At 33.9% G+C, this 21,020-nt stretch overlaps 1 long non-coding RNA gene across 1 annotated transcript; it reads right to left on the bottom strand.

Moving 5' to 3' along the window:
- Positions 1 to 354: 354 nt before the first annotated feature.
- On the bottom strand, positions 355 to 19,134 carry LOC132172572 (uncharacterized). The gene is made up of 3 exons (XR_009439159.1): positions 18,903 to 19,134; positions 3,822 to 3,960; positions 355 to 1,060 (listed from the first exon to the last, which is right to left on the bottom strand). It is a non-coding gene; the product is annotated as an uncharacterized LOC132172572 (long non-coding RNA).
- Positions 19,135 to 21,020: the final 1,886 nt, after the last annotated feature.

Here is a 21,020-nt window from a genome sequence, read left to right as displayed (position 1 = left end):
GACACATTTATATAAACGTGTTACGTGTCGAACACCCAAACCCAAACACAACACGTTTTCTTAACAAGTAACACGATACAACACGTGTAACCCGTTTAGATAAACTTGTTGTTTCAGGTTGACCCGACCCATAAACATATTAAATTTAGTTGTTACCCGACTTGACAGTGAAGTAATTTTAATTTTTATAAGTTAAAAAAATTATTAAAAAGGAAATTTTTATGAGTTAAAAAAAGAAGAAGAAGACAGATATTTCATTTCTTTTCTTTTCTTTTTTGTAACAAACCTGCTTCATAGAAAAAGAACACCCAAAAACAAACACCCTCACTAGGAGGGAAGAGAAGGAGGTGGATCCTTGCCACTACAAATAGGAATAGGAAGAGGAGGGGAAACTATGTAGGGAATGCAGCCCGAAATAACTCTTGCCACAACCCTATATGCAACATGATGGATGCAGAAGTTTGCACTTTTGTAAACTTTCTGAACCTCCCACAGAAAGGAGACCAGGAGAATAGAAAGAAATTACATGCTCAATATGCTAATCTAAGACTATAGTAGGACTCTATAAAGAAGAGATATTACAATAGAAGAGTCTTCTTCTAAAATGAAATTCTCTAGTTTTAAAGAAACTGCTAAAGAAGCAGCCAGAAGGGCTGCTTGAGCTTCACCAAACATGGGATCACAGGGAGGCCTAACTTGTGAGAAAGCCTTGACAATGTTGCCTTTGGAATTTCTGCAGACAGCTGCTTGGACAGAGAAGAGGTCTCTGATGGCTGAGTCAAAATTGATCTTAAAAGTTAAAACTGCCTGCTGAGGGAGGAGACCAAAATTCTCTTACTGGAGTGGAGATAGAAAACCAGGCTGCAAAATGTTCCAAAGAGATCCGTTTGATATTTTCAGCAAGCTTGGATGCATCAGGAATAACTCCATTATGTACAGCTTGATTTCTGGAAAACCAGAGCATATCACAAAGCACCACAGCATAAATCTTTAGTCCAGTTTTATTAACTCCATTTCTTTTAGACTTTTAGTACTTGTGGATTCTGTTGCTCTTTGTTTTCTGCAAAATAAATGTGTATGTTTAGGAAGTCTTGTTGGTCGCCCAACTCATAAAAATAACTCATAATTTGAAATTCGAATATAAATTATTTTTATTTACAATTATTGTAAATAAAAAGATTGAAAGTAAAATTTATAATAAATGTCATTATATGTTTTAAATTTTTTTTCTTTTATAGAAAGTAGAAACACCATTTAATCTTTTAATGTTCCTTTAGTTATTTTTTTGGGGATAAGATTTGACCCTAGCTAATTAAGATCTAGAAACAACCACATTATTTTAAAAAAATTATTCTTTTTTCTTTAATTGTTTTATTAAGTTGCAAGCTATGTAAATTGATTTAGATAAATTCATTTTAAATTAAAAGAGTGGGAAGGAGATCATTAAATAACTGAATTTTAAACTACCTCCCCAATAACATCCAATAAAATTCATTTATTCTGTCACCACCTTGCCCTATGGCAATAAAATAATTACTCGGTTTTCACTAAGATCCTTATTAAATAATTGTTTTGTTTTAATTTTTCAATTTTTGCCCAAAATTTTATTAACAAAATAAATTAAATCTAAAGAAAAGAGGGTGAGAGTCTAACATTAACAGTTTCAATGCTAAATTTTTTTCAATGAATATATTATTATATTATTCAATGAATTGCATTAAGTACTAAATAAAATATTAATTATGAAATAATTTTTATTTATTTTATTTGAAATAGAAATAGTTTTCAATAAATTTGGAATGGGGCAAAATTTTACCCAATATAATCTTTTTTCCGTATGAGCGCCAAGGAATAGCAGTTAAGAAATGACAGATTTTGAAGTTGTCCACTAACACGAAAACTTGACCACTACGACAAGCAAATCAAATTAAACAACTTCATTCTAATGTCTAATAGAAGAGGTACCCGACCCGACCGATAAATGATGCGCAATGGACATTCGTTCTTACTGCCTCGAAAATCAAATTAAAGAGGAGCTCCATTCCAATGTCGCGCAAATGAAGATCGGTTCATTCCGTCTCCGCGGCAAACGCAAAATGGGAAGAAGAACAAAAAAAGTTATCTTCATAGAGCTCTAATAACATAAAAAGCGCTGGCTCGTGACAGCTTTCATTTCCTAGTCTCAATGACTTTGTTTTCTTGGCCTCAAGTGATTAAGAGAGATCTCCAACATGGACTCAGGTCTTCGGTAACTGATGCCTTTAAATTTTTCTCGCTTTGTTTTTTTTTTTTTCCAATTTTTTATTATTGTCTTGGCATTGTTGCAGAGATTGATTACTGAGAAAATCTTAGAATCTGTTACTATTTTTCGTTTTGGTTTTCGCCAGTGAACCCAAGTTTCTTTCATAGTGAGATAGCGTAGAATTACGACAGGTGTCTTGAACTCATCATTTTACATCTTTTTTAAAAAAAAAAAATTTCGACAAATTAATCTTTAAATTTCTAGGTTAGTAGAACGCCAATAAATGACTCTTAAAAATATTAAAAAAAAATGTAAAAGATAACACTAGTCACCTATTGAAGTAAGTTGAAAGAAATTTCCTCCAAAAATTTCCATCCTTCCGAAAATCAACACAATCAGCTACCCAAATCAAACAAACAAGAAAAAAATAAGTGAGAGAGAGAAAAAAGTGGCAAATTAAGGTCGTCTAGAGAGAGAAGTGAGAAATAAAATTAGGGGGGACAATAACTTTGGGTTGAAATTTGGTGAAAAAATAAGCGCCAATCGATCCTTTATTTTTTATTGTAAAAATAATTGACGCTGCTAATAGGTTATCAGTGTCAACTTTTGGGTCGATGCTGATACTTTTTTATTTTCAATTTTTTATTTTAATTATTCGGATAGATGGTCAACGTCGTCAACCAAAAGTGGATGTTAATGACCTATTATTAGCATCGACTATTTTATGTGAACACTGATAATAAGCCATCCGCGTGGATATACAATGTCGCCCTTGATGTGGCTAAAAATAGTTGATGCTGCTAATAGGTTTATCAGCGTCAACTTTTGGGTCGATGCTGATACTTTTTTATTTTAATTATTCTGATAGATGGTCAACGTCGTCGACCAAAAGTGGACGCTAATGACCTATTAGTAGTGTCGACTATTTTATGTGAACGCTAATAATAAGCCATCTGCGTGGATATACAATGTCGCCCTTGATGTGGCTCTTGAGAAAACACATCAGCGTCGACATTTGTCAACCCTAATAGTTAATTGTCGCGACTAATTGTTTTCCCACCTCAACCCATGAGCAGTATAATTTTCAGCCAGTATATTAGTGTTGACATATTAGTGTCAACTCCAAAGTGGACGCTAATACTAACATATTTTTAGCATTAGGGCTGAGTATTAGTGTCAATGAAAAAGTTGACACTAATAGGTGCTTATTAGCGTCAACAATAAAAAGTCAACCCTAATAAGGTCATTGCTAAAGAGCAAACTTCTTGTAGTTTATGGATTTGCTTAGAGCATTCAACTAGGATTATGCAATCCTACACTCCATTGCCTGGGAGAGGCCAACATGCCATGTAAGTAATAAATACTTGTGTGTTTGATTTAATCTAGTCATGTTTCTCTTGAAGATCAAAGTTCTTGGTATTTAAATTTTACGCAATAGATCCCAACAATACATTGCATAAGAAATAAAAAAATCTATACATCTTCACGTATGGATTCATTATTTTAAATTAGATGCCACTTGGTATCAAAAAAGAAAATAGATATCATAAAATTGAAGGAAGATGATGTTGTGAGATACCTTGTATACGTATCCAAAACCACCTTCTCCAATCTTATCTGCAGCATTCTCCAATCTTATTTGCAGCATCAAATTAGTTAGTGGCTGCTTTGATTTGCCTATAGGTGAAAAAACCAATTTGTAGATCTAATCCTCTCAGCTGTGTCAAAAGGAATGCAAAGATGAGGCTAAGATGTCACATTAATCTTATAAAAGATATGATTAATTTTTTAATCAATATTGTTGTGTCTATGACTACTTAGAAGATGCCAGATAGAATGTGACCAAACAAAGAAAGTGAGAAAATACCATACTGCAGTTGGTCAGCCACATAAACCCCAACTCAATGACCTCAAGTCATCCATCTCTCATGTAAATATGCCTTCATTTAGATTTTATGAAAAAGCAATGATCTCATATTTCTGCATGATTTGGTCATATGATTTATAATTATGATTGAAAAAGCCCAAGAAACCAACCATGAGGACAGATTCTTATGCTCTACAATCCTGCAACAGTATAATTGCTTTCATGGTCTACTTTGGACTGTCGATTTTTCTTCAAGAGAAAAATGCAAAATAATCCCCTTCGTACTCTATGTTACCAATAGTGGTTGCACTTCAACCATACTTTATATGCAATGAATACCGATCTACCCAGGAACAAAAACAATGTATTTTAATGAAATAAGATATAAGCAAACATTATAGAGCAAAATGGAAGTTAACAACTGTCTTGTTTGTTTGAAACAACTGTCTTGTTTCATTTACTCGGTTGCCAAGAAAAAGATGAAGTAGGTTTTTTTTTTTCATTTATGAAAGAAAATATCGAAAGGAAGACCAGACAACATAATTAAAGCATACACCTCATAATTTGAATAAGGTAATATAGTTTAGCTTTTGATCATAGATACGTCTACTGGCACTTGCCGTGGAATATTCTTTATTTTTAGAGCACTCCTTCCAGCCTCACTAAAACCATTTTTTAGTTATTTTGATAAGACAATCTAACTAAAATGGCCAAAATGTCCACTTTTCAACCCCACTATTTTACCCAAAAAAAAAAAAAAATTAGTAAGGTAAACATTACTCACCAAATTTAAAAATTATCATTCACTCACCTATTGATTAAACTCATTTCTCTCTCTTTCTTTTTGCTTTTTGTTTCTCTCTCTTCCTTTAATGGTTAAAAATAAAAAATAAACAAATCTTTGAAAAAAATTATTTAAATGAAATAGTAAAAATAGATTGTTAAAATAATGAGGCTGCTGAGGTGCTCTAAAAAAGTAAGTTGTCAAAATAACCAAAAGTGTACTTTTAGTTATTTTGGTGAGTAAAATTTGGTAAGATTACTAAGAATGCTCTGAAAATATATATTAAGGTAACACAGCTGAAAGTGCCAACTTGGGCCAACACAACTTAATTAGTGTTGTAAAAGGAAGACGTGTGAACTTAGCAAAATTATAATGAAAAAAGGAAATGCTTCACCAAACAATAAATATATAAATTGGTTCTTCTCATAGGTATGGACTCTCTTTTTGGGTTTCTTTGTAAAAAATATAAATTTTTTGGCTTGTTTTGTTGGGTTTTTACCGATCTTGTGTAAAAATTGTATAATTTTTACAATTTTTCGAAAACATCCCGATCTTGTTTTCGGAAAAACAAGATCCGTCCTTGAATGCCAAATATTTAGTCCTTATTCTGATTTCCCATAGACTCTGCTTGGTAAATTTTCTGAGTAAAGGAGAGAATCGTGTCTCCGTTCTAATCATGGAATAGTGGATGTTAATTCGCATTGGATGAAGAAGAATTGGACTTGAACCTTTGATGCATTTTTACTGCAATACATTGAGGATCCTTTTCTCCCTAGGATTCTTACATGTCGTGTAAACCAATAAACTACTTGTGTAAATTGGGTTTCTGTTTCATTTTATTAAAATATCTATGCTTTCTTCTTCTGAGTAGTGAGTAGACTGAGGTATATTTTCATTTTATTAAAATACCAGTTACCGGACCGGATAACCGGAGTCCCAGTTCCAGTTCCGGTTGCGCAAACCAAGAACCGGGTACCCCGATTTCAGTCCCCGGTTTTGGCCAAAAACTGAAAAACCGGATCGGGTTAACACCCCCAAGAATAACTATTTCACTCATTTTTTAGAAGAATAGCTACTCTAACGTGTATGAAATTAATCATTCCAATGAGAATAACTATTCCCAAGAATAAACCTCTACCAAACAAAAGAATGATTTCATTCCAGTGGTCTATTTCGCAAACCAAACAAGCCCAATCAGCAATTTAACCTGTCAATTCATGCTAAGACCACCAAATTTCCATAACCAACAAAATTACTTGTCAACATAACAATGGGAAAAAAAAAATCCCTCTGCTCTTTTCTTACAGGAGTCACGTGGTGCAATAAGTAAATCTTATGCCGGTAGCAAAAACAGTAAAAGATAGGTGTGTTAACTTATTCTCTTAAAGGCGCAAAGCATTATAAGGTTTACAAGAGCAAGTAGCTAAATGCTGACTTAAATGCATGTTAAGAAAATAATGTCAAATTAATACTTTAGTAAATGCAGAAACGTTTGGTCAAAATCTCTTAAATAGTATCATGATGATAATAAAATTTTCTTAATTATAAAAATTTCCTCGTTGCACAAATGTACTTAATTAAGATAAAGAAATAGTTTCATGACCATGCTCCCTATAGATCTCCTAAACCCACATTTCGGCTTCCTATTCCTTGCTCGTAACCTGAAAACAAAACATAGTATTCATTTGCTGTAACACTTTTGAAACTACAAGCTACCGCATATCTCCCCACACACTCCTCAATCTTCTCAACCACTCAACCACTCGCCTATCCCACATTAACAATATACCTCTTGATGCCACTTTCGAACCCAAATACACCCGATCAATATGACTACACCCCCACACACAATGAACCACCTTCCTATCAATCACCTCCATTTTTGTCTCTCGCAAACAGACCATCTCAGCTTTCCACTCCCTTAATCCCCCCCTAATTTGCATTCTTTTCTCGATCTCATTCATAACTCGCACATTTAGTGAGATTATTTTTGGGATGATAGATAACCTTTACCATCCCTCCCTTTTCCTGACATCCAAGATGATTGACCTCCTTTCCCGTCATAACTTACTAAGCATTCCAACTGCTTTAACTCGCGGCGGCCTCTATTTCCAGACTTTTCACTTACATCAAGAACCGTCTCCACCCCTCTCACATCTCTTTTAGCTTCAATTGCAGAGAACAGGACCATCATTTCCTCCTCACGGCCATCACAGGATAATCCCATAGCCTAGCAAAATTCTTTCACTCTCTCTATCACCCATTCTGTAGATATTGGTGGATTCCTTTCCTGCTCCCCCACAATCGCCAAAGGATGAATGTCTAGACACTTCCTTCCCTTTCATCTGCTGCATATAACACCATTGATGTTTCCTTCTCACCCTCACCCACATTCCTTTGTCCCTACACATCAGTATCCCCCTCCCCAATATTTGCTGAGATATCTCCACCATCAACATTCCTTATAACCCCCGTTTGACCACTGATGACCAACACATGGATCTTACCTCATCCTTCGGTTAAGAGTGCTTCTCCATGGCATCCGTGGTGGACATGGCTGCATCATAATTCTTTGTCATGGGCTGCTGAAAACCCACTGAGGCATCTACGACGTGTTCTGTGTGGATATCATCCTTCTCAGAGGTCATAGCGGCACTTGTGGAACTAACTGCCGCGTTCTCTGTGGTCATGGGCTGCACAGTACCCTCTGAAACTACTCCAGCAGGTTCTATGGATAGATTTTCATCCATATCGGCCCTATCTGCGCAAAGCCCACCCTGCCCAGGTATCACCAATCTGACCTCCTCCTTCTCGGCGAGTCTGGAGGCACTCGTGGAGCTGGCTGCCACATTCGCCGTGATCAAGGGTTGTGCGATATCCTCTGAACCTCCTCCGGCAGGTTCTGTGGGGTGATCTTCACCCATTTCGGCCATGTCTATACAGAGCCCACCCTGCCCAGCTGCCTCCGCCACCCTGGAGCTTCCTGCCTCCGCCTCTACGTGCTGCAGAAGACAGTCGCTGGGCCTCCTCATTGCTCTGTTGAGTTGATCGGCATGGTCTGGTCCAAAATCAATGAATTTCAGCTCCGGCACCCTACTCCGGCTAGTCTTCGGAAAACTAAGCCTTGTTCCTAATAGCGGTTGATCGAACCTCAAGTATTGGTCACAATTGATCCCATTACATAATTTAAGCCCAAATTCAACTGGGTATGTTATCCAATAGTAACTTCTTTTTACTAATTATCGTAATCAGCAATATTGTTCATAACAATGCAACTGGAATCTCAAAATAAGGTAGTGAAGCAACATTCCATAAGTCTTCTACGTTGTATACTTTAATGGCTAAACCCCATTATAACTTCCAACTCATTAGCAAAAAAATTTCAACTAGTGACCACATAATCCCTAATTAGAATCTTAAGGAAATTGCCTATTGCTTGTCCTTAACCACAATTAACATCCCTCACCAAAACAATTTAAATTTAAAAGTTTATCATCTCGTTGTCTGACACTCAAATATTCAAGAGGAAAAATAATATTCTACCTCAACATAAGTCTTGCAGCAACAACACATACTATTTGAAACCTCAAGTAATGACCGCATATCTTTTATAGTGTAGTCATTTTATTTTCCCAACTTCACACATCTTATCTCTCGTCAACTTAAGGGGACAATGCATCATGCGGCCATACTGTACCTACTTTATTTGTGTTTACTTAGTTTTAAATTCAGCAATTACTCCCAAGAACTACTACACTGTACCGTCAAGCCTCAACTGGATTCATACTTAAACATCATGTATGATTAATTCATATTATATCTAAGATTCTCATTCGTTTGCCAAGATCTAATATTTAAATGTTTGTATAGTTTCTCACTCATGGTGTTTTGAACTCCCAGGTTCTATTCCAACCACTACACTTGTTGCCTTGGTACATGGTCGATAATCTCAAGTTCTTAGACCAGTTTATTATCAAACACTTATGTACCTCCATAATCATACTAACCTCGATCATCCCTCAATCCTTATGGTCATAAATATATATTTCTCTAATGATCTTAATCAATCTTCAGCATCTTAATTTTCCTCCTACCACAAGACTTTCCAGAAACTAAAATTGAATATTCTTCCTATTGCTAAAATTTCCGATAATATAATTTTTTTTTTTTTTACATTGCATGATGCCTATGAGGGAACAACCGACTAATTAAATCTCATCACCTAATTTGTTGGTACAACAATATGATCTTTTAAATCTGGGGTACCCAAAACTGCATGTGTTGGACGAATCTTTGTTAATCGTGTCTCAACATGATCTCCATATCCATTCTCCTTAATCACTAATTTAACAAAAGCTTAGTTTTGAATTTTTATCTCCTTATTGACTGAAACTAAAGCGACATTGGCGTAAGATCAAATCTGAATTTCAAATTATTCTCTGGATGGCCAAAACTTGAAAGCAACAAAACTGAATCATAATCTTCTCACCATGCTAATTTAGGCAAACCTTTCCTCACAAACCAGATTATAGTAATGCTGTAATAATGTCTAAAATCTTCCATGTAGTTTCAATATTGATAGGTTCCAAATCCCAAATTACCTGGAAATCCATGCCCTAGCCAAGAAGATGCATTCTATCTAAACTTAATTTATGCTCTTAGAGGAACTTTTTTTTTTTTTTGATAAGTAACAGACTTTATTAAAAGCGTAAGGTGCCCCAAAGTACACAGGAGGTATACAAGGAGGATCACCTAACTAGAAAGGGAAAAACGTACAAAGAAATCATCATAGCTAATTGAAACCGGAAAAACAAACGCTACAGTCTAAAGATACAGAGTATGGAAACAATAGGATAAAATGTCCTCGAAAGACCTCTCCACATCCTCGAAGCACCTATTATTTCTCTCACTCCATAGACACCAAAAAAAGCAAGTAGGTACCATCTTCCAGACTACAACACTCCCCGTAAGGCTTAGAGGAACTAAGCCTTAGTCTTTGAAAAAGAGTTCGTCGTACCTTAGGTGTTTCGCCAAACTCCATTTCAGTAAATGGTCCAAAGTAGTCTTCTTATTATGAATCCAACTTTACCTAAATACTGTATTAATCAAATGCCACTAAACAAAACAATTCCATCAATAAATTAAGAACATCTATTCTGTAAATCCAAAAGTCAAGGTTTAACCACTCCTGAGAACTTATTAATCGACTAAAGCCAAAATAAAAATCAACAATCTACACTAGTTTTAAAAATCTTATCAATTACAAAGAATACCTTAACAATTCCTATCCTCGGTAACTTAAAAACAAAACTCAATAAGATGCCTCGAGATAACTATAATTGCTTTTCAATAAAAGTCTATAGTAATAAGAGTACAACAATGTTTCTTCTCTCCAAAGATTATAACCCCCATTCTTATCTCTTTATACAATAGCAAAAATAATTTCATTAACGTCACAACTCCATCCTTTCTTTAAATTACGATTTCCTAAATCTCCAAGAGTAAGAGCGAGGTATTGAATCACATAACTTTATAAATCCAATTTCCTTAGAACTCTAGATCTTGTTTGAGACCTCAAAATCATTAACCCCTCTAATCTTAAGATGTAATATTTCAACTCTAATCATTGTACCTTAGTATCTCCATTCTTAATTATCTAACAAACTAAGAATATCATGAAGTTCTTAAATGGCACTGTAGCGAGCAAATAACGCCCACATCCTGTTTTATTGATAATCTGCCACAAATAATCAATCATAATTATTTCCACTTTCCTATTTCCCAACCAATCCAACACGTGTCATTCTAAAATCATGTCCTAAAGCTTATGTCCTTATAGACTCCCACTTCTATAACCTCTTATTAAAACTTAACAACTTCTATGTCTCCAATTGAAACGTCCTACCATTGGCCATTCCACCATAGAACACATGGTTCTTCAACCAAAAAGAAAAGACAACCATTTGATTCAAAACCCATCAAGGAATCCTTACTAAATACTTATTAACCATATGTAAAACTTGATAGAAGACCAACATATCATGATTCTCACTTATAAATCCACATGGATAAGAAATGATTAATTCGACATCCATTTTCTACAACATAAGCATCAAATTTTAATCCTAAAAGTAAAGCTGTCCAGAATATACCAATATATATGGCCAAATAAGTAATTTCAAAATACAGCAACCTTAGTAACCAACTAGGAATGTTAAAACCACAATAGATCACTTTAACACTTCAAGAGTACATAAATAAGTACACACCTTCCAGGTATAGACAATTTACACCTTTAGAGTAGCTTACGAGTATCATCTTCCAGCAAGTGTTAATTCACAACAAGCTGCTCCGCTTGTCATAAATGTGAACAACCAGCCCTTCAATAAATTTCCATGTCCTTTCCTTACACCCAAAAATTAAAGAAATCTCCAAACATTTAAATTGCTTTTCCATCTTTAATTTATTCACACTTCCGAAGAACCAAACATTCCAACTTCACAATTCCATTTAGTATTGAAACAATAGAACTTAAATCATAATTGGTCAAACCCAAATCAACCATCAAAACAATCTTAATCAATTTCAACATGAGAACCACATTCCCTTAAATCTGGCCGAAACAACAACTAAAATCAGTTCCACAGCCAAACCGAGAACCTCCAAAAGTTGCACCAAACTTCCAACACCCAATCTGAAACAGGGAGAAAACTCAACAAGATCCAGCTACAAATTTCAAACCCATACTCCGTCCATGCTCAAACCATGAAATCTGTCAAATACCTAACAAAATATATTTACCCATTCGTTAGAAATTTTTAACTTCAAACTTAGAACTAATATAATCATCGACGACAAGACCCACAAAAGTTACTTCTAAAAACGCATGGAAAATCACCCAAATAAACCACCACGTCCGGTCACCCAAAACAACCACAAGCAAACCCAAAACCAAGCTCTTAACAAAACTAAAACCCATCCACTTAAACCCACTAACAAGATTTTTGTGCTTATAAACAATGGGTATAACGAAAATAGGAAGAAAAGCTAGAGATTTTTACCTTCTTATTATCCATGGCCAAAACCCCGCTAGCATTCTTCTTCTCGGCCGATGTGCATCTCGGTCTCTCTCTCAATCTCTCTCAGTCGAAACTCTTTCTCTATCTCACTCGACTCATGTTCTCTCTCTCTCTCATCATTTTATTTTCCCAACTTCAGTCACCTTATCTCTTGTCAACTTAAGGGAACAATCAATCATGCGGCCATACTGTACCTACTTTATTTGTGTTTACTTAGTTTTAAATTCAGCTATTACACCCAAGTACTAGTACACTGTACCGTCAAGCCTCAACTGGAATCATACTTAAACATCATGTACGATTAATTCAAATTATATCTAAGATTCTCATGTATCCTGATACACGAGCACCTTGTTTGCCAAGATCTAATATTTAAATGTTCGTAAAGTTTCTCACTCATGATGTTTTGAACTCCCCGGTTCTATTCCAAACACTACACTCGTTGCCTTGGTACATGGTTGATAATCTCAAGTTCTTAGACCAGTTTATTATCAAAAACTTAAGTACCTCCATAATCATACTAACCTCGATCATCCCGCAATCCATATGGTCATAAATATATATTTCTCTAATGATCTTAATCAATCTTCAGCATCTTAATTTTCTTCCTACCACAAGACTTTCCCAAAACTAAAATTAAATATTCTTCCTATTGCTAAAATTTCCGATAATATAACCTTTTTTTTTTTTACATTGCACGACACCTATGAGGGAACGACCGACTTAATAAATCTCAACACCTAATTTGTTGGTACAACAATATGATCTTTTAAATCTGGGGTACCCGAAACTGTATGTGTTTGCTGAATCTTTGTTAATCGTGTCTGAACATGATCTCAATATCCATTCTCCTACCAAACTTGGCGTTTCATAATCAATCACATAGCTTGACCCCTTAATCACAAATTTAACAAAAGCTTGGTTTTGAGTTTTTATCTCCTTATTGGCTGAAACTAAAGAGACATTGGCTTAAGATCAAATATGAGCTTCAAATTATTCACTGGATGGCCAAAACTTGAAAGCAACAAAACTGAATCATAATCTTCCCACCATGCTAATTTAGGTAAATCTTTCCTTATAAACCAAACTATAGTAATGCTGTAATCATGTCTAAAATCTGCCATGTAGTTCCAATCTTGATAGATTCCAAATCCCAAATTACTTGGAAATCCATGCCCTAGCCAAGAACATGCATTCTCTCTAAACTTGAATTTATGCTTTTAGAGGAACTAAGACTTAGTCCTTGAAAAAGAGTTAGTAGTACCTTAGGTGTTTCGCTACACTCCATTTCAGTAAATGGTCCAAAGTAGTCCTATTATTATGAATCCAACTTTACCTAAATATTGTATTCATCAAATGCCACTAAACAAAACAAATTCCATCAATCAATTAAGCACATCTATTCCGTAAATCCAAAAATCAAGGCTTAACCACTTCTGAGAACTTATTAATCGACTAAAACCAAAATAAAGATCAGCAATCCACACTAGTTTATAAAATCTTATCAATTCCAAAGATAAAATCCCTTAACAATTCCTATCCTCGGTAATTTAAAAACAAAACTCAATGAGAGGCCTCGAGATAATTATAATCCCTTTTCAATAAAAGTCTATAGTAATAAGAGTACCACAATGTCTCTTCTCTCCAAAGATTATAACCCCCATTCTTATCTATTTATACACTAGCAAAAATAATTTCATTAACGTCACAAATCCATCCTTTGTTAAAATTACAATTTCCTTCATCTCCAAGAGTAAGAGCGGGGTATTGAATCACATAACTTTATAAATCCAATTTCATTAGAACTCTCGATCTTGTTTGAGACCTCAAAATCATTAACCCCTCTAATCTTAAGATGCAATATTTCAACTCTAATCATTGTACCTTAGTATCTCCTTTCTTGATTATCTAACAAACTAAGAATATCATGAAGTTCTTAAATGGCACCGTAGTGAGCAAGTAACGCCCACATCCTGCTTTATTGATAGTCTGCCACAAATGATCAATCATAATTTGTTCCACTTTCTTATTTCCCAACCAATCGAACGCGTGTCGTTCTAAAATCATGTCCTAAAGCTTATGTCCATATATACTCCCAGTTCTATAACCTTATCACTCTTATTTAAACTTGACAATTTCTATGTCTCCACTTGAAACGCCCTGCCATTGGCCATTCCGCCATAGACCACATGGTTGTTCAACCTAAAAGAAAACACAACCATTTGATTGAAAACAAGTCAAGGAATCCTTACTAAATACTTATTAACCATATGTGAAACTTGATAGAAGACCAACACATCATGATTCTGACTTATAAATCCACATGGATAACAAATGATTAATTCAACATCCATTTTCTACAACATAAACATTAAATTTTAACCCTAAAAGTAAAGCTGTCCAGAATATACCCATATGGCCGTACAAGTAATTTCAAAATACAGCAACCTTAGTAACCAAGTAAGAATGGTAAAACCACAATAGATCACTCTAACACTTAAAGTGTACATAAATGAGTACACAGCTTCCAAGTATAGACATACACCTTAGAGTAGCTTACGAGTATCATCTTCCAGCAAGAATTAATTCACAACATGCTGCTCCGCTTGTCATAGATGTGAACAATCGGCCCTTTAATAACTTTCCAAGTCCTTTCCTTACACCCAAAAATTCCAGAAATCTCCAAACATTTAAATTGCTTGTCCATCTTTAATTTATTCACACTTCCTAAAAACCAAACATTCCAACGTCACAATTCCTTTTAGTATTGAAACCATAGAACTTAAATCATAATCGGTCAAACCCAAATCAACCATCAAAACAATCTTAATCAATTTCAACATGAAAACCACATTCCCTTAAATCTGGCCAAAACAACTAAAATCAGTTCCACAGCCAAACCAAGAACCTCCAAAACTTACACAAAATTTCCAACACCCAATCTGAAACAGGGAGAAAACTCAAGAAGATCCAGCTACAAATTTCAATCCCATACTCGGTCCATGCTCAAACCAAGAAATCTGTCAAATACCTAACAAAATATATTTACGCATTCGTTAGAAATCTTTAACTTCAAACTTGGAACTCATATAATCACATGGAAAATCACCCAAATAAACCACCACGTCCGGCCACCCAAAACAACCACAAGCAGACCCAAAAAAAAGCTCTTAACAAAACTCAAACCCATCATCCAGTTAAACCCACTAACAGATTTTCGTGCTTATAAACAATAGGGGTAACAAAAATAGGAAGAAAAGCTAAAGATTTTACCTTCTTACAATCCATGGCCTAAACCCCTCCAGGATTCTGCTTCTTCTCGGTCTCTGTCTTAATCTCTCTCTCAATCGCAACTCTTTCTCTTTCTCTGCCAGCTCATGTTCTCTGTCTCTATCAAATCATTCAACCTCGATCCATGTTTATAAAATTTTCTAGGTAACTTTAATAGTGACAGACTGCAAACCACAACTTATCAATCAATTGCCCAAGTACAAATATTGTCTTGCACTTTGAATTTATGCTCCGAAGAAAAGTAAGCCTTGTCCCTGATAGGGGTTGATCGGAGCTCAAGTCTTTGGTCACACTTGATCCCATTAAATAATTTACGCCAAAATTCAACTCGGTATCTTATCCAATAATAACTTCTTTTTACTAATTATCCAAATCAGCAATATTGTTCATAACTATGCAACTGTAATCTCAAAATAAGGTAGTGCAGTAACATTCCTTAAGTCTTCTACGGTGTATACTTTAATGGCTAAACCCCATAATCCTTAATTAGAATCTTAAGGAAATTGCATATTGCTTGACCTTGATCACAATTAACATCTCTCACCAAAACAAATTAAATTTAAAAGTTTTATCATCTCATTGTCCGACGCTCAAGCATTCATGAGGAAAAATAATATTCTACCTCAACATAAGTCTCGCAGCAACAACACATACTATTTGAAACCTCAAGTAATGACGGCATATCTTTTATAGAGTAGTCATTTTATTTTTCCAACTTCACTCATCTTATCTCTTGTCAACTTAAGGAGTCAATGCATCATGCGGCCATATTGTACCTACTTTATTTGTTTTTACTTAGTTTTACATTCAGCTATCACTCCCAAGTATACCGTCAAGCCTCAACTGGAATCATACTTACGCATCATGTATGATTAGTTCATATTATAATCCAAAATAACGATCAACAATCGACACTAGTTTATAAAATCTTATCAATTTCAAAGATAAAATCCCTTAACAATTCCTATCCTCAGTAATTTAAAAACAAAACTCAATAAGATGCCTCGAGATAATTATAATCCCTTTTCAATAAAAGTCTATAGTAATAAGAGTACCACAATGTTTCTTCTCTCCAAAGATTATAACCGCCATTCTTATCTATTCATACACTAGCAAAAATAATTTCATTAACGTCACAATTACATCCTATCTTTAAATTACGATTTCCTTAAATCTCCCAGAGTAAGAGTGGGAAATTGAATCACATAACTTTATAAAATTCAATTTCATTAGAACTCTCAATCTTGTTTGAGACCTCAAAATCATTAACCCCTCTAATTTTAAGATGCAATATTTCAACTCTAATCATTGTACCTTAGTATCTACATTCTTAATTATCTAACAAACTAAGAATATCACGAAGTTCTTAAATGGCACTGTTTTGAGCAAGTAACGCGCACATCCTGCTTTATTCATAATCTGCCACATATGATCGATCATAATTTGTTCCACTTTCCTATTTCCCAACCAATAGAGAACATGTGTCGTTCTAAAATCATGTCCTAAAGCTTATGTCCTTAGGGTCTCTAAACCTCTAATGTTTCCTACGGTCCTTGGCAAGTCAACCATATAGTCAACTTTGCTCAGATACCACTTTATCAACCATACAGTCAACATTCCTCAAGTCTTCTACGTTGTATACTTTAATGACCAAACCCCATTATAGCTTCCAACTCATCAGCAAAAAAATTTCAACTAGTGACCACATAATCCTTAATTAGAATCTTGAAGGAAATTGCCTATTGCTTGTCCTTAACCACAATTAACATCTCTCACCAAAACAGTTTAAATTTAAAAGTTTTTATCATCTCATTCTCTGACACTCAAGTATTCATGAGGAAAAATAATATTCTACCTCAACATAAATCTCACAGCAACAACACATACTATTTGAAACCTCAAGTAATGACTGCATCTTTTATAGTGTAGTTATTTTATTTTCCCAACTTCACTAGTTTATTATCAAAAACTTATGTACCTCCATAATCATACTAACCTCGATCATCCCGCAATCCTTATGGTCATAAATATATATTTCCCTTAATCAATCTTCAGCATCTTAATTTTCCTCATTACCACAAGACTTTCCAAAAACTATAATTCAATATTCTTCCTATTGCTAAAATTTCCGATAATATAATTTTTTTTTTACATTGCACGAGACCTCTGAGGGAACGACCGACTTATTAAATCTCATCACCTAATTTGTTGGTACAACAATATGATCTTTTAAATCTGGGGTACCCAAAACTGCATGTGTTTGATGAATCTTTGTTAACCGTGTCTCAACATAATCCCCACATCCATTCTCCTACCGAACTTGGCTTTTCATAATCAATCCTATAGCTTGGTCCCTTAATCACTAATTTAACAACAGCTTAGTTTTGAATTTTTATCTCCTTATTGACTGAAACTAAAGTGTCATTGGCTTAAGATCAAATCTGAGCTTCAAATTATTCTCTGGATGGACAAAACTTGAAAGCAACAAAACTGAATCATAATCTTCTCACCATGCTAATTTAGGTAAATCTTTTCTTATAAACCTTCCATGTAGTTCCAATATTGATAGGTTCCAAACCCCAAATTACCTGGAAATCCATGTCCTAGGCAATAAGATGCATTCTCTCTAAACTTGAATTTTTAGTTTGTAGTTTTATACAATATTACAAGGAAAGCACTATTGACATTGTTCACTCAACCTTGTATGCGAAAGTTACATTGTTCACCTATATAATCTTAACTGATGTCTCCACACTACCTTGTTCAGACCTCTGACAGGTCACAACAAAATGGGGGAAACTAATGGATATTATATAATTTTTTTTGGCACAGTATATAATTATATGTTGACCACATTTTTCTTGTTGTGTCTGATTATAGACAACCAAGTTTGAGTTGGTAAGTGGGAGCAATTATAATCATACGTTAAGTTCACATTATCTGCAGATAAAGGTCCTCCATTGAAAGAAACTACAGTACTCAGCCGACACCAGCAAGAAAAATGTACAAAAGATCTATCAAAGCAAAACTAAATTCATTCAGTAATACACAAATAATCACATAATATCAAACAAAACAGTAGCTAACTTTAAATAACAGGATTAATATAGTGAGACAGCTAAGACTGAATTTTTAAGATGATCAATTACATGCTCCACCTGTATGCAAACAACAATTTCTGAGCTTCCTAACAGGACAAATGAATTTGAAGATGATTTATGAATGAATGTCACATTTATCTATAAGTTGTGACGTATCAAGAACAGATAGTGATAACAGTACAAACTAAATTATTCCAATGCATATTATCAAGAACGGATAGTGATAAGAAAAACAAAAGGTTTCACTTTTCAAATTTTCTGGATCAAACGGATCAAACAAAATCCAGATAATCTTATCGACTTGTAAAATAAAAATTATCTCATTTACGAATAATTAAAAAAATTCAAACAAAAACCCCGTTTTCTGCAATTTCCTACTCACTTTTGATTTCAGATGAGGTTAAATCACCACATTTTTCCCTGTTTTGAAGATTATTCATCATAATCTCAAACTTCAACTTTTAAACTGTTAAGAACTTGAAGTTGATGGCCGTAAAACAATAAAAAAAATAAAAATTACAAAAATGAAAGTACTCACACGATAATTCTTCGTGGAACGCGGACGAAACCAGACGACGATTTGATCAGAGAGAAACTTCTTGAGAGATGAAGAGAAATAACAGAGAGAGAATTCTAGAGAGAGAGAGAGAGAGAGAATTCTGGAGAGGGGAGGAGGCATTAGAGAGAGAAAGAGAGAGAGAGACTGACGATTCGAATTCCACAGATTAATTGAAACGAAATATATATTGGGGCTTCTATTTTGAATTTTGGCTGCTTCTTTTTTTTTCCCACCTGCTAGCTAGTTCGGTATTTGTTCTCTATTTATTTCGTTTTTAATAATTTATCCATTTTTTCTCTTTCGCCGAGCATTTAAAGTTCATTTAATTGCATTTAAGGACAAAAGGACAAAAGCAGAACATCATAGTGCTCGGTTTTCTCCTGCATAATCTGGAATGTCATCTTTTTGAATAAACTATAAAATATTTGGTCAATAAATTATATTCATACTTTACGTGGATATGTTTAATTTTTTTTTTTTTTTTTTTACATTTTTACACTAGAAAAGAAAAAAAAAATTCGAACTAGTAATTTTCACTTTATGAAACGTAGTTCATAGTCGATTGAGCTACTCCTTGAGGACTAGACATGTATAAGTTGAATTGTCATTTGTCATTTTCTCAAAATTAATCTCTATGAACACTAAAATTAAATAAAAATTAATAATATATCTCCTACATATTATTTTTATTGCAAACTAATGAATTTCATGATTTCCTATAAAACCAACATAATATTGTAAACAAAAAAGTACATATTTCCTAACAATAAAAATAATCCAATCATCCATAAATTTCAAATACCCAAATTTAATAACATCACATTAATAATAAAAAATTAACGTAGAAAAATCACATTTTCAAGCCTCTCAAATAAATGTTTTTTACCGAACACTTATTTTTGTTTGACATAGCTTTTTCATAATCTCAAACAAGCTCTTAAAATTGGTCACACATTCACGGAACTATAACTGCAATTCAATGCTGCTCTACTAACTTTTTCATAGGCTGAATTGATATCTAAAATAATTAAGGCTTCACCTCAACACATGTTTATATTTTACTCCAAGAGTTTAACTATCTTGTAAAGTATTGTGCTATAAAAGTGAGTAGTAATTCTTGTGTCATATAAATGTAAAATCATGTTTTATCTTAAAAGATGTTTGAATAATTGAATGTTACATTTTTTATATTGCACTTCAATACTCTATATTTTAAAAATGCTATCAAATATTTTAAATATTCAATGTCTTAAAAAGTCTTAGTGTTCGTTTGTGTTTGTGATTTCAAAATGTACAATTTTTTTTTTAAAAAAAAAATGATTCTTAAAAATGCAATTATGCATTCAGTAAAACCACGAGTTAGCCTTTAAAATCGTAGTTTAACTTATAAAATGCATAAAAATTTGATTTAACTTTTAAATCAATTTTTAAAAAATTCGGTGGTTGGCCGGTTATAACGAGCCGAATTTACACTCCTACATGTTGCCATGTTGGTACTTTGATGGGCTATTTTAGTACCTTTTGAGCATTATAAGGTTATAGTGTAAACAACCGTTAGTTTGAGTGCTTTTTTTATATTTTTCTCTATAAATCAAGATACATTCTTTGAAAAATGGGGTAAATAGGCACCATTTAGTTGTCAAAATGTAGATTGGTTTCATTTGTAACAAGATATATTCTGACAAAGGTAGCCTACCTATTCATTTAGCTTTCACTTTTAAGTTGAAAGATATATATATATACCAAGAATATACTTTGAGTGTGATTTACCTAAAATAAAAGCAAAAAGAACCTGTTTCTGATAAGCATTCCGGACAGCATCCATCAGCTAGGAATCTACTATGATTTACCTAAAGTAAAAACAGAAGAAACCCGTTTTTGGTGGGCACTCTGGATAGCACTCAGTCAATCCAACCTGGACTCCAATACTTCCAAAATCTTCTCCAACCTATTTAAGGATCTCTTATCAAAAGGGCATTATACCTAAGAAACCTAATTTTGGTTTGAAACAATTTGACTTTAGAAGGAGACCACTAATCCATCGACTTTGATAATTTATATAAACAAATTCAAATGTTTCCTATATTATTCAATTGA

The sequence above is a fragment of the Corylus avellana genome, chromosome ca2, assembly GCF_901000735.1.
Source record: "Corylus avellana chromosome ca2, CavTom2PMs-1.0".
In the NCBI taxonomy this organism is placed as follows: Eukaryota; Viridiplantae; Streptophyta; class Magnoliopsida; order Fagales; family Betulaceae; genus Corylus; species Corylus avellana.
Note: the sequence above shows the minus strand (reverse complement) of the source record. Positions and strands in the feature narration are given on the sequence as shown.